Source organism: Macaca fascicularis, chromosome 10, assembly GCF_037993035.2.
Source record: "Macaca fascicularis isolate 582-1 chromosome 10, T2T-MFA8v1.1".
Lineage (NCBI taxonomy): Eukaryota > Metazoa > Chordata > Mammalia > Primates > Cercopithecidae > Macaca > Macaca fascicularis.
The window spans coordinates 119883837-119896567 of NC_088384.1; the positions used below are offsets into that span (position 1 = coordinate 119883837).

At 53.4% G+C, this 12731-nt stretch overlaps 1 protein-coding gene and 1 long non-coding RNA gene across 8 annotated transcripts in view; both read right to left on the reverse strand.

The window, feature by feature from the left end:
• The window catches only part of ZBTB46 (zinc finger and BTB domain containing 46), a 97770-nt gene that overhangs the window by 23970 nt on the left and 61069 nt on the right, over positions 1-12731 (reverse strand). For 2 of the 7 annotated variants that reach the window (XR_012419653.1, XR_012419652.1), the window contains exons 4-6: positions 8097-8236; positions 6639-6684; positions 4504-6549 (exon numbers count right to left, since the gene is read on the reverse strand). The exons of 3 other annotated variants lie outside the window; for them this stretch is intronic. The gene's annotated coding sequence lies outside the window, so the exon portion shown is untranslated. Of the gene's footprint in view, positions 1-4503; positions 6550-6638; positions 6685-8096; positions 8237-12731 lie in introns of those variants that run through there. 2 more of the 7 variants (XR_012419655.1, XR_012419654.1) reach the window with 2 other exon arrangements.
• Positions 3162-5424, reverse strand: LOC141407962 (uncharacterized). Its single transcript, XR_012419661.1, has 2 exons — positions 4314-5424; positions 3162-3543 (listed from the first exon to the last, which is right to left on the reverse strand). It is a non-coding gene; the product is annotated as an uncharacterized lncRNA (long non-coding RNA).

Sequence of the window (12731 nt, forward strand, 5' to 3'; positions counted from 1 at the left end):
GGGAGGCTGAGGTAGGAGAATTGCTTGAACCCAGGAGGTGGAGGTTGCAGTGAGCAGAGTTCGCACCATTGCACTCCAGCCTGGGTGACAGAGCGAGACTCTGTCTCAAAAAAAAAAAAAAGAAAAAAAAATTGTGATGAATATTTTTGTTGGGTATAGAGTTCCAGGTTGGCCACCTTTTTCCTTCCAGCACTTCAAAGACATCATTCATTATCTTCTAGCTTCTGTGGTTTCTGGGAAAGTCAGCCATCAGTGTTGTTCTTCTGAATGTTAAGCACTTTTTCTCTGGCTGCTTTTAAGGTTTTTTTTTTGTTTTTCTTTTGAGACGGAGTCTTGCTCTCTCACCCAGGCTGGAGTACAATGGCGCAGTCTCGGCTCACTGCAACCTCCACCTCCCAGGTTCAAGTGATTCTTCTGCGTCGGCCTCCTAAGTAGCTGGGATTACAGGAACCCACCATCATGCCTGGCTAATTTTTGTACTTTTGTAGAGACCGGGTTTCACCATATTGGCCAGACTGGTCTCGAACTCCTGACCTCAGATGATCTGCCCACCTCAGCCTCCCAAAGTGCTGGGATTACAGGCGTGAGCCACTGCGCCCAGCCAAGATGTTTGTGTTTTTCGTTTTCAACAGTTTGACTATAATGTACTAGATTGTTTTGTTTTTGTTGTTTTATTGTTTTGTGTGGTATTCGTTCTGCTTAGGGTTCACTGAGCTTCCTGAATCTGTGGGTTGGTATCTTTCATCAGTTTCGGGAAACTCTCAGCTACTATCTCTTCAGCTATTGCTTCTGCTCCATTTTCTCTCCCTTCCTCTTCTGGAACTCCAGTTACACATACATTAAGCATTTTCACTATGTTCCACATGTCTCTTTGCCTTTTTCCTCATTCTTTTCGATTTTTCTCTAAGCCCTGGCATGGATATTTTCCATGAGCCGGTTTTCCAGTTTGCTCATCCTACCTTCTGTTGTGTCCAGACTGCTTTTAGACTCTCCAAATAATTCTTCATTTCATATATTGTATTTTCAGTTCCAAAATTTCCACTTCTTTTTTTTTTTTTAAGACAGAGTCTTTGCTCTGTCACCCAGGCTGGAGTGCAGTGGTGCGATCTCAGCTCACTGCAGCCTCTGCCTCCCGGGTTCAAGCGATTCTTCTGCCTCCCGAGTAACTGGGATCACAGGTACATGCCATCACACCCAACTAATTTTTGTATTTTTAGTAGAAATGAGGTTTCACCATGTTAGCCAGGTTGGTCTCGAACTCCTGACCTCAGGTGATCTGCTCGTCTCAGCCTACCGAAGTGCTGGGATTATAGGCATGAGCCACTGTTCTCAGCCCACTTCTTTTTTATACATTCAAATTCTTTTGAAAGTCTCCCATCTTTTAATCTATCTTATCCATCATTTCCTCAATTTTCTTTTTTTTTTTTTTTTGAGACGGAGTCTCGCTCTATAGCCCAGGCTGGAGTGCAGTGGCCGGATCTCAGCTCACTGCAAGCTCCGCCTCCCAGGTTCACGCCATTCTCCAGCCTCAGCCTCCCGAGTAGCTGGGACTACAGGCGCCCGCCACCTCGCCCGGCTAGTTTTTTGTATTTCTTAGTAGAGACAGGGTTTCACTGTGTTAGCCAGGATGGTCTCGATCTCCTGACCTCGTGATCTGCCTGTCTCAGCCTCCCAAAGTGCTGGGATTACAGGCTTGAGCCACCGCGCCCGGCCCCATTTCCTCAATTTTCTTGCATATGTTACAGATGTCTTCAAGTCCTTGCCTGATAACTGCAATATCTGTTTTTTCTGGGTGGTTTTAGTCATTTGGCCCTTGTATTTAACCTGCCCTGTAATTTCCTAGTAGATGCTAGATATGGCAAATCAAGGAAGGAGGCCACACTTTAGACATCGGCATCTTTTTCCAAAGACACTTAAGTTTGTCTTTTATAATGGTGGTGGTTTGCTTTTGTCTCTGCTAAGTAGATTCTGGAGAATTCCTCTGATCCCATGAAGGCTTCATTTTAACTTTTAGGACTGGTCTGATTCTGTTTTTGGTTTTACTCCTGGGGAATGAGTGAAGGGCAGGAAGTAAGCTTCAGGGGGATGTGGTCCCTCTTCAGGAGGATGCGGTCCCTCTTCAGCGGGGTGCGGTCCCTCCTCAGGAGGATGTGGTCCCTCTTCGGGGGGATGCGGTCCCTCTTCGGGGGTCTTCAGGAGGATGTGGTCCCTCTTCGGGGGGATGTGGTCCCTCTTCAGAAGGATGTGGTCCCTCCTGGAGGGGATGCGGTCCCTCTTCAGGATGATGTGGTCCCTCTTTGGGGGGATGCGGTCCCTCTTCAGGATGATGTGGTCCCTATTCCGGGGGATGTGGTCCCTCTTCAGAAGGATGTGGTCCCTCTTGGGGGGGATGTGGTCCCTCTTCAGAAGGATGTGGTCCCTCTCGGGGGGGATGTGGTCCCTCTTCAGAATGATGTAGTCCCTCTTTGGGGGGATGCGGTCCCTCTTCAGAAGGATGTGGTCCCTCTTTGGGGGGATGCGGTCCCTCTTCAGAAGGATGTGGTCCCTCTTCAGGGGGATGTGGTCACTCTTCGGGAGGATGTGGTCCCTCTTCGGGGGGATGTGGTCCCTCTTCGGGGAGATGTGGTCCCTCTTCAGGGAGATGTGGTCCCTCTTCGGGAGATGTGGTCCCTCTGGGGTCTCACCTGAAAGTCCAGGGTGTTTCCTGGATCTCCTTCACCTTGCCGGGGTTTGGCCTCCAGCCTGTGTCTTCACGTGCATGACCACGGACATCGCTGCTGTGCTGCCGTGTGGCGTAGCCTCCCACCCAGCGCTGTTCTGCTTGGTTCTTGCAGTGTTGCTCTGTGTGCATGTGTGTGTGTGTGGCTTAGAGGGTTGGGGTGGGGGGGCAGTTGTATGCAGAGGTTGGGGTCCTCCTGTTTGTTTCTTGCCTTTTGGGATTTTACCCAAGTCCTGGCTCCTCTGGCTACCCTGAAGGACAATCTCTGTATCCGTGCACTGCCGTCCGCTCAGGCTCCACTTCCTGTTCCAGGGTTTGGGAAATACGCCAGCAACACTGCTGGGGTGAAGGGCAGCTCGTCTGTATTCTCTTCTCTCAAGGATCACAGCCTTGTCCCACCTGCACTGGCCCCCTTCCCGGATGGGTTACGTGTGTGGGGTTCTTTTCTTTTTTGAGACAGGGTCTCACTCTGGCCCAGCTGGAGTGAAGTGGTGCAATCACGGGTCACTGCAGCCTCGACCTCCTGGGTTCAAGTGATCCTTCCACCTCAGCCTCCAGAGTAACTGTAGAGATGAGGTTTCACCAGGTTGCGCAGGCTGGTCTTGAACTCCTGGGCTCAAGCGATCCTCCAACCTCAGCTTCTCAAAGTGCTGGGATTACCAGAGGTCTTAATTTCTACAGACACACACAGACACACAGGACTGCTATACTGATGGGCACCCAGGTCTGTGAGGCCATTCACATTTTGTGAAAACGGTGAATATGCCAAGAAACCCAGAATGAATTTTGTAGACAGGAAGCGAGCTTTGTGGCAATGAAGGGACCTAAAGAAAGAACCAGGCTTTTATTATTGAAATTCTCTTTTTAAGGAAGACTAATGTTACTTACTGATACATTTTTTAAAAATCTCTTTGAAGTTAATCTCTAAGCAATAATATTTCAAAACAGGAGAAGAAATATTTAAGGGAATGTGCTGAAAATACCTTTGTGTGTGTTGCTTTTGTTTTTGTTTTTTGGGCAAGGTCTTGCTCTGTGGCCCAGCTGGAGTGCAGTGGTGAAATCACGGCTCACTGCAGCCTCAACCTCCTGTGCCTAAGCGATCCTCCCTCCTTGGCTTTCCGAGTACCTGGGATCACACATGTACAGCACCGCACTCAGCTAATTTTAAATTTTTTTGTAGAGACAAGGTCTCCCTGTGTTGCCCAGGCTGGTCTTGAACTCTCAGGCTTAAACAGTACTCCTGCCACAACTTCCCAAAGTATTGGGATTACAGGCGTGAGCCACTGCACCCGGCCTGAAAACTTTATATGCTGAATCAATGTCTGTGTAGTTTCAGGGGAAAGAATGTCAGAAGTAAGGATAAAGTCATACTGCTATCTATCCTAAAAATGTTCTTATAGCCTTTATCATTTTACTATCTGCCACGAACATATTTTTTTTAGGTTCTATGGCACATGTCTATGCTTTTTAAATTGTTTTCAAAAAGTTAACCAAACTCTTTCAGCAAAATGGTGCGGAGAGAATCTCTACAACCAGGCCTCCTTATCAATCCCCCAAGACAACGCTCTCCCTGCTGGCCCCACCTGCTGCTCACCCTGGAGAGCAAAGGGCAAAGTCGTCGGGCAGCCTCTGATGTCTCTGCTTCAACAGCAGCAGGGTGTGCCCCACCCATGAATGCAGAACCTAGGCGTGGACTAATCTCACAGTCAGATGCCACACGTTTCTTCTGTCACGGTGCCCAGGTTGAGACATATCATCTCAGGTCCAACAGCTGAGAGATCTTCTTTTTGTTTTTTTGAGAGGGAGTTTCACTCCTGTTGCCCAGACTGGAGAGCAGTGGCGTGATCTCCACTCAATGTAACCTCTGCCTCCCGGGTTCAAGCGATTCTCCTGCCTCAGCCTCTTGAATAGCTGGGATTACAGGCGCCCGCCACCAAGCCCCGGGTAATTTTTCTATTTTTAGTCGAGACAGGGTTTCACCATGTTGGCCAGGCTGGCCTTGAACTCCTGACCTCAGGTGATCCGCCTGCCTCGGCCTCCCAAAGTGCTGGGATTTTAGGCATGAGCCACCACGCCCGGCCAAGAGATCCCATTTTGACCAATAAAAAAAGAAAAGCTTCATTTTCTCTACGACTGACATTACAGTTCCAACAGGCATTTGCATAAAGAGGTGTCTGGCAGCTCGGAAGGCGCGGCCTGTGTGGACTGCTCTCCCGACTCTCGCAGACGCCAGCAGAGCGCAAGTCACCTTTGGTAAAATGCCCCAAACCTCGCTAGAAATCTCACTTTTCTCCATCTTCAGAAACTCATCTCAGGAATAAAGATTTGAGCAACTAGGGGAGGCTCCAGCAGACGAGACTGGCTGAGTGAAGATGGGGACCTTCCGGAAAGGGGATGGGCTGTTGGGCAGATTGCGGGACACGTCTCTGGTCTGGGAGTGGGCTCCCCCGACACGCCACTTTCCCTGCCAGATGGCACTTCTGGTGATTCCAGAATCTGGAATGGGGGATGCCTGTTTCCCTCCTGAGCCCACCTGCTGCTCTGGGTCCCCGGAGCTCAACAAGTCCACAACCACCTGCTCTGAATAGAAAGCTGACTTTTTTTTTTTTTTTTTTTTTTTTTTTTTGAGACGGAGTCTCGCTCTGTCACCCAGGCTGGAGTGCAGTGGCCGGATCTCAGCTCACTGCAAGCTCCGCCTCCTGGGTTCACGCCATTCTCCGGCCTCAGCCTCCCAAGTAGCTGGGACTACAGGCGCCCGCCACCTCGCCCGGCTAGTTTTTTTTTTATTTCTTAATAGAGACGGGGTTTCACCGTGTTAACCAGGATGGTCTCGATCTCCTGACCTCGTGATCCGCCCATCTCGGCCTCCCAAAGTGCTGGGATTACAGGCTTGAGCCACCGCGCCCGGCCAAAAGCTGACATTGAACCTAATTCGTCTGACGAGGACGGGCGAGGGCACCGCGGGGCGCTCTTTCTGAAAAGCAGCACATTCCTGTGATTCCACGCCAACACGTAGAGCGCCGCGCACACGCCAGGCACACACCACCAAGGACGCCATGGCAGGCTGTGTCCTTAGATCTTCCTAGAAAGTCGCTGGGTTAGAGCTGTGTGGCTCCACTTCCCATGGATGGGGGCATGTTTTCCTGTCCCCGAAAGCCCCCGTCCCCACATGTTGGCAATCCCGTGGGATCTCGGTCATCTGAACCCCATCAGGCAGAAGCTGGAGGTCCACCTGCCCCACCTGCCCACCAGCTGGGCACGGAGACGCCTTCACCTGGCAGTGGCCGGCAGAGGACTCGAGAAATGACCACAGAAAGGCACACACCGGCTCCCGGTCACAGCTCTCCACAGACGTCCCCTCCCAGACACGGCTGTGCAGTCACCCAGCTCCCCCCTGCTCCAACACACTTGAGAGTTCTCGCGCATGGGCAGCTGCACCTAGCCGGCCACCGGGACCTGGTCATCAAAGCCCTGGCTGCAGCATCGAGGCAAATGCAAACGCTGGCTCCAGCACACAGACCAGAGGCACCCACAGTTCTGTCCCAAACCACTTCCAGCAGGTGCCTTTGCTTGTCACTTGCTTCACGGGGCTCCTTAGCTGGCCTCAGGGTAAAGCTGTCAGCACCCAAGGAGCTCCAGGCGAGGCCAAGCCGTCCTGACACTGGCTGCTCCCAGGGCTGGGCAAGTCCATCCAGGCCTGGGCTGAAAGAAGACTCCTCAGGCATCCTGGACAGGCCACAGGCCCTGCAGAAACCCACCCTGGTGCCAGCGGAGCCAACACTGGAAGAGGACTGCTCCGCCCAGCTCTCCACGCCATGAGAAGTGTCCATCTAGAACCAGAGACAGACAAGTTACAGACCGTCAGGATGGGATAAACGCGGCAAGACTTCTAGGTGGATGCTCTGCCACCCTTACTCACCTGGGACATTGTCCAGTCGCTACAAAGACAGCCTGTCAACAGCCATCTGGAAAGGAAGACTGTAATTAATTTTCAATGAAGAGACACTAAAAAAAATATGCATTAACAAAACATTAACGCCCACCACCAACACTATCCTGTGAGAAATGACTCGTGTAGCAATAGCAATTAATTTCAAAATCCAAAATGTGTGGTTGAGGCCAGGCACCACTTTGGGAGGCCGAGGAGGCTCACGCCTGTGATCCTAGCACTGTGAGAGGCTGAGGCAGCTCATGCCTGTCATCCCAGCAATTTGGGAGGCCGAGGTGGGCGGATCATGGGGTCAGGAGATCAACACCATCCTGGGTAACATGGTGAAACCCTGTCTCTACTAAAAATACAAAAAATTAGCTGGGCGTGGCGGCGGGGCAACTGTAGTCCCAGCTACTTGGGAGGCTGAGGTAGAAGAATCGCTTGAATCCCAGAGGTGGAGCTTGCAGTGAGCCAAGATTGCGCCACTGCACTCCAGCCTGGGCGACAAAGCCAGACTCCATCTCAAAAAAAAAAAAAAAAAAAAAGTGGGTTGAGCTCTTGTTAAAGAATTTTTTTTCAGCTGGGCGCTGTGGCTCATGCCTGTAATCCCAGCACTTTGGGAGGCCGGGGCGGGCAGATCACAAGGTCAGGAGATCGAGACCATCCTGGCTAACACGGTGAAACCCCATCTCTACTAAAAATACAAAAAATTAGCCAGGCGTGGTGGCGGGCGCCTGTAGTCCCAGCTACTCAGGAGGCCGAGGCAGGAGAATGGTGTGAACCCGGGAGGCGGAGCTTGCAGTGAGCCGAGATTGTGCCACTGCACTCCAACCTGGGGGACAGAGCGAGACTCCGTCTCAAAAAAAAAAAAAAAAAAAAAAAAAGAATTTTTTTTCTCCAAGGAGGCAAACACGCCCCATGGCCCTTTCTTTACAGAAGAGACCCTGCGACTTCAGGCACAGGAAGGAGAACACCTTCCACCAGGGCTCTGCACGGCTCCGGCTGGGGCAGTGGCCTCTGAGTCGGGGCTTGGCCAGAAATAGGCAGTGACCAGGCCTGGAAAGGACCGGCCACCACCACTGAGCTCTAGAAACTGATGTTTCCAACCCACTGCGACATGAATTGAATGTCTTTACGTTAGGGGAAAAAAAATTGCTCAAAATATAAAAACCAATTCAACTTCATGCAACCTGTTGCTATGGGAGTGGAACAATTACTACTGCAAAAGAGAACAACTCGGCTGACCTAAAATGGGTTTTCTCTGTACCTGGGTGAGTTGAGGGTGGGAGAGAAGGGCACATGGAGAGCAGGTGCCACCAAAGAGCCTCCTTGGAGGTGCCCAGGCTCATCTGGGTCGTGGCCACGAGCACATGGGTGTCAGGGTCACCGCGCCCCCAGTGTTTGGCCCAGCTGCCCCAGACAAAGCTGGCCACCCTGGTGTCTTACCTGAGCTGGGGGAGGCAGCGCCGGCTCCCTGGGCTGGGTCTGGCGGTTCCCCAGAGCCCATCCTGTGGCTCTGAGGGTGGAGGGTGGAGGCTGGAGGGGCTTCTGCTCTGCCATCAGTGACCCTCAAAGGGACCCAGGCCCTGGGAACACAGGAAAGGAGGAGTCTCACCCACGGGAACGCGTACCAGCCGCTGGGTTCTAGAGAGTTCCAGAAGCACCGATGATCTTCCCGGTATGCGGTGCGAGCCCGGTGATGACCCGGAGGTCTCGCTGGAGGCAGGTGTTCAAGTGCTTTGATCATCTGGCCGACCCCGAATGTCTGGGGTCTCCACCCGTGACTTCTCCAGGGTGGGTCTCTCTCCTGGGAGCCAAGTGATTCCAACAGAGGGTTTTGGTGGACGGAGTCGGAGTGTGAACACGTCTGGACTGCAGAAATGCTCTCCTGATGAGAACACCGAGGCGCGCCGGCCTGGGCTGCCTGAAAATGCACGTCCACCAAATCCCTTTGGTCGGTAACTGTTCACGATTCCAGTCTCGATCCAGAACCAAGGTAAAGTTCTCGATTCATCCTCTAAATACCAGAGGGAAACAGCCTTTAAACCACAACCAAAACAAAGACAAGCTGAGACTGTTCTCTGCAAAACGCCTCCTGATGCCTGGGCTCAGCCACCTTCTCCAGTAACTAGCCGGCTGGAAGCAGTGCCCCCAGGAGGGGACTGCAGGGAGCTGGGATGAGCTTCACGGGAGGCGGGACCGCACCGCCATGGCTGTCCCTAGAATCCTTGACTCTTTAAAAGAGTGAGGGGGGTTACACCGGCAACACTCCACAGGCCGCGTCCCACATTTCCAGGCACGGCTGATGTGGGGCTCACAGCCTCCTGTCCCCGGCCGTCGGCCAGCCAGCGGCACATCCTCTTCTTGTCTGTGTGAAGTCGGCATCTTTGTGCTGTTTGCAGACATGAAGGCAGCGCACACCTCAAGGCCCCAGGTCAGCGCCAGCCCAGCACAACTTGTGGGCAGCCATGTTCTGATGACAGCCTAAATGACACTTTTCATGGTTTCTACTGGGTGAACAATGACTATTAACAGGGAGGAGGCCAGCCTACTGCTGAAATGCTGAAAAAGGAATAAAAGTAAGCAGAGCAAAGTTCAACGGAATCAAATGAGAAGTACAGCAAGTCCTCTGAAAGGGATGTCAGAGATTGGTGGTCTACTAACGAAACTGCCATCTGTTTAATTTAACAGCCAAGCCAAGGTTATTGGTCCTACAAATCCAAGGAAACTAGTTCAGTTTTTCTAGAATGTTCCAGAACCATCCCCAAAGGCCCTCTGAGTGTCGGCTGCTCTGTGCCTGCTGCCTGCATATTTAATGGTTCTCTAAATTCAGAAATCTGTGACCACCATCCCATTCTTGTGCAAAATTGCCATGGCCGGGCTGTATTTGTTCAACCATGGTGCATTCATGATGAGGAGAACCGGGCAGGTGGTGGGATCCCCACCCCAGCACCCCACGCCACAAAGCTGCAGTGGATACACAGTGAGGACCGCCGTGTCTCCCTGTTTCCTGCACAGCACACCAGGCCACTGGGAGATGCGTTCGACGGGACACCCTAGAGACCACGCTAACAAGAGGCCCAGCCCTGGAAATGCTCATCGCCTGCAACCAGCACACAGAGGAGGTCGCAAGTCAGGACCGGCCATGCCCGGCACAGCAGCCACGCCCCTAGAACCACAGCAGGGGCCACGTCACGAGGAGGTCGCAAGTCAGGACCAGCCACGCCTGGCAGAGCAGCCACACCCCTAGAACCACAGCAGGGGCCCCTAGAACCACAGCAGGGGCCCCTAGGACCACAGCAGGGGCCACTTGCCCTCCCAGGCCCTCTTCGGAGCTCTCCTGACTTGAAGCTGCATTCCCTCCGCTCTGAGGGCAGGGTACCGGGGGCCCTCGCCCAGCCAAGGCCGCTCTTGTCTTTTCTGATGGAGCAGAGAGGAGCAGGCGGCCCCCGGGGCTCAGGGTCGAATTTCCAGAGCTACAGGATAGGGGGGCCACGCCACAAGCCACAGTGAGCTGCCCCCTCTCGCCGAACCCACAGTCACCCCCACATTCAGCAATGGGAGGACACGGCTCTGCGTCCATGCCCCTCCAGAAGGCGGGGAGGGAGAGAGGGGTGCGATGGGGTCCCACCGGGCCTGCTGCTCCCGCACAGTGTTGAGAGAATTAGAAGTCCATGTGTTAAACGCGTCAGATCAACAGACGGTGTCAGACCCCGAAGTTCAGTTCTCTCCCCCGATCGGTGTCCACCCAGGTACCAGCGAGCGGGGCTGCGCCATGAACTCTGAGGAGTTCCTCCTCCACGGCAGCCCCCATGGCAGCCCCCACAGAGGCCAGGCCCCTGGACCCCACGTTCAAATCACACGGAGGCGCCTCGGCTGAGGCTTCCCTGGACGCAGGCGCCAGTGTCCATGGTTTACTTCCGTGAGGATTCTGTGGGACCACCTGTCGGGGACCGAATGCCTATGACAGTGAGGGAGGACCACAGAACTTTGGAAAATCCAAGTTTTTTTCTAAGTATTTCTATTATTTACCTCAGTGCATGATGGAAACAGGGAGGAGCCACGCAGAATGCCAGAAAATTATGTTTTAAAATAACCTGTCCCCTGCCGAGTTCTAGGGCCTCTCTGTCTGCTGGGCAGGCGTCTGGGTCATCCAGTTCACAGCCTGACAAGCAAAGGATGCTGACAACTTCTAAACCGTATTTACAGAAAACAAAAGGGAAAATTCTCCCCCCCGCCCCGCCCCGACTGAGTTTTGGTCCTGTTGCCCAGGTTGGAGCTCAATGGCGTGACCTCGGCTCACTGCAACCTTCTCCTTCTGGGTTCAAGCGATTCTCCTGCCTCAGCCTCCCAAGTAGCTGGGATTACAGGTGCCTGTCACCACACCTGGGTAATTTTTTATATTTTTAGTAAAGACAGGGTTTTGCTATGTTGGCCAGGCTGGTCTCAAACTCCTGACCTCACGTGATCCACCTGCCTCAGCCTCCCAAAGTGCTGGGATTACAGGTGTGAACCATCACACCTGGCCCAAAAGGGCAAATTCTTACAAGAGAGATGGAAAATTTAGAATATTAAAAAGGAGGCTAGAACTTAAGAGAAATAACAAAAGACCCACCAGCCAACTTCACCTGGAATTAGTCACAGCTGTACTAAAAATCGAGTGAGATGGGACCAGGTGCGGTGGCTCACGCCTGTAATCCCATCACTTTGGGAGGCTGAGGTGGGCAGATCGCCTGAGCTCAGGGGTTCGAGACCAGCCTGGCCAACACGGTGAAGCCCCGTCTCTACTAAAAATATAAAAATTAGTGGGGTGTGGGGGCACCCACCTGTAGTCCCAGCTACTTGGGAGACTGAGGTAGGAGAACTGCTGGAGCCCGGGAGGCAGAGGCTGCAGCAAGTCGAGATAGTGCCACTGCACTCCAGCCTCAGCGAGAGAGTGAGACCCTGTCTCTAAAAAAAAAAAAAAAAAAAAACTGCATGCACCCACACACAAACACACCCAGGAGTGCCGGGTGTGCCCTCACCCCACCTCCAGGATTTAGGACACACTCAGGATGCAGAGGACACAGCACTCTCACTGCAGGGAGAGGCCCTGGGAAGAAGCCAGAACCATTCAAGGTCCCAGCCTCGGGCTCCGCGGCCATTCCCCCCCACGCGCTCAGGGGCTCCCTTCCTGAAAGGAGAGGCCCAGAACAGAAAGGCCCTGAGGAGGAAGGGGAGAAACTGCCAGGGCCGCAGAGGCCGAGCTGGGGTGTGTGCTCCCCAAGGTCAGACACTGGCACCGGGGGCCATGGCCCAGCTGCCGCGGGTGAAATGGACGTCTGGGGGGAAGCCGTGCCCTCCGGCCCCATCTGCTGCACACACACCAACAAAGGTTTCACGGATGAAGCCACACCCAGGGAAGGCTGTCAAGACGCAGAAACAGTAGAAAAAGCACAAACAAATCACTTCCCCCAAGTCCAACAGCTTTTTTTTTTAAAGACAGGGTCTCACTCTGTGGCCCAGGCTGGAGGGCAGTGATGCAATCACGGCTCACTGCAGCCTCGACCTCCTGGGCTCAAGCGATCCTTCCATCTCAGCCTCCTGAGTAGCTGAAACCATAGCACAGGCGCCATCATGCTTGGCTAATTTCTTGTAAGGACGGGGTTTCGCCACGTTGCCCAGGCTCCCACAGTCATTCTGAACGACCAAGACGCACCAGCCATACCTGCAGTGCCGCTCAGGAACTGGGTGTGTCGGGGTCCCTGCCCTGAGTGTATACGACGGTCTGAGAGCATCCAGAGGAAACAGCACCCAAGCCCCCCATGTGAAAAGGTGGTCAGAGGGGAGGGCGGTGAGGGAGGCCCGGGATCCCCCTCCGACCACACCCACGGGCATGCGCTGCTGGCCGCACCCAGCCTGTCCCTCCTGATGCCCACGAAATGTGTCCAGCACTCCATCTGGCCGGCTGCAGGATGCCTACATGCCCTGTCACCGCTTCCTGGAAAGGTCCCAGTACCCCAGGGTTTGGTCAAATCCAACCATTTCTGCTAACAAGTACACTTTTGCATTCAAGAGGGGACGGGGCCAACATTTTGGAGC